The following is a 1,886-nucleotide window of genomic DNA, read 5'->3' as shown; positions in this document are numbered from 1 at the left end:
TTTGGAGAGGTTTCTGCTATAGTGTGTGCTCACCAGAAAGACAGAGAGAGACAGAGACAGAAAGTGAGAAATCACCCCCCCATGGGGGAGGGCCATGCCACAACCCCTTCTCCTCCATTCTCCTCTCAGGATCTTGGGCATGCATGCACACACACACACACCCAGCATGAGTTTAAGCCACCAAGTCCAGGACTCGAACTGTGGGACTCCAGCAACATAGCCATTATGCCTTCTGCTGGTCCCAACTTACAGCTTTTCTTGTGAGGACTGCCCTAATAAGAAACAACCGCCATCTTCCCAGCACTGCACCTGCCCAATCCCCCCACCACACCCCAGAAGCAGGGAAGAAACAAGACTGGAGCTGCTAGCCAAAGCCAGAGAAAAAAGGAAGTAGGGGGCAGGAGGGCTGGTAGGTGGTGTGGTGGTGAAGGGTGCTGGACTTCCACTTGACTGACAGCAGTTCAAGTCCAGAACCTGGTGGCTTGCTTGCTCACTCTCTCTCTCTCACTCTGTCGCTCTCTGGTCAAATTAAATAAAATTAAATAAAATTATTTTTTAAAAACCAAAGGAACTGGGATCCCTCCTGAGGCCAGTGTGTCTCATATTAATCGTTATATGACTCTAATGTTCCCATTATTTTAAAGGCAATTTCGTGTACACTGTCTCAAACACCATTCAAGTTGCCTGGTAACCTCTTCCTTGCTCTCTTTCACTATTTCCCTTCCATGTGTACTTCAATTTCATTCATCTCTATTCATGAATATAAAAATATTGAACAGAATAGCACTTGTACTTGGCTTGGCAGACTTCTAGAGATGCCCCAGTCCCTGCTGGGATACTCAAGATGGCCTAAGGGAAGCCCAAGAATTCAACCAGTCTCTAAAGGACAATACTGTTTGTAAGTGATTATGGGTCTGGGATCTCACCTGTTCGTTCTCCCTCCACAGTGGCCTACATCAGTCAGGTGTTTATGAAGCCGAGGAAGAGGCTGCTCACTGCACTGGCAAACCAATGTTCCCGTGATCTAATGGAGAAGCCTGGAGTACACCAGAAGGCTGCCTCAACATTTACTGAGCATCTAATGAGAAATAATGATTGACTGGTTAAAAGAATAATTGGAATAATAATAATAATGATCGGGAAAAACAATGAAAAGATACTGAATGATGAAGTGGGGAGATTAATGTCTCTGTATTGACTGACAGGCATGGCATTCCCTTTTGAAAAAGCAATGTAATACACTGTAAAGTTATATGTGATTCAGTGTAATGTAAACAAGATTATGATGATAATAAATAAATTTTTAAAACAAAAACATTTACTGAGCATCTAATAATGGGTCTGGGTCAAGCCTTTGGCACGCACTGGCAATGAAATGACCAAAGCAGAACCTCTAATGCACTGAGAGTGGCAAACAGTAGAATAAAGGGGGTCAGGCACAATACCCCAGTAAAGTTACAATCTGGGAGCCATGGAAAAAAGAGGAAAAGTTATTAGGGGAGAAATTTCAGGAGGGCGTCACAAAGAGACATTAGAGCTGGATCCGGAAGGACAAGTGACTTGAAGCTCAAAGTGGCAGCGGGAATCGGACCAGTCAAGCTGTGCTGGGGCAGAGAAGGGCACACCGCCTGGTGCGAGGGAGCTGACAGATCCGGGTCTTAGCCCAGTGACCAGTGGCAGTCACACCCGAAAGGCGCTTGGGAAAACCGCAGACGCCGTGCTGCTTCTCACCCAGGCTACCACCTGGCCGCTGAGGCAGGCAGCCCTGCGAGGCGCGGGTGAGATCGCACACGCCGGGGAGCGGGTGCTGGGCGCTGGGCGCCTCCGCCCTCGGCTGGCTAAGGACGCTCGCCCCCTCGCGCACCGGCCAGGGGCGGGGTGGGCCC

This window comes from Tupaia chinensis, unplaced genomic scaffold, assembly GCF_000334495.1.
Source record: "Tupaia chinensis unplaced genomic scaffold, TupChi_1.0 Scaffold000477_1, whole genome shotgun sequence".
Taxonomy (NCBI): domain Eukaryota; kingdom Metazoa; phylum Chordata; class Mammalia; order Scandentia; family Tupaiidae; genus Tupaia; species Tupaia belangeri.
Note: the sequence above shows the minus strand (reverse complement) of the source record.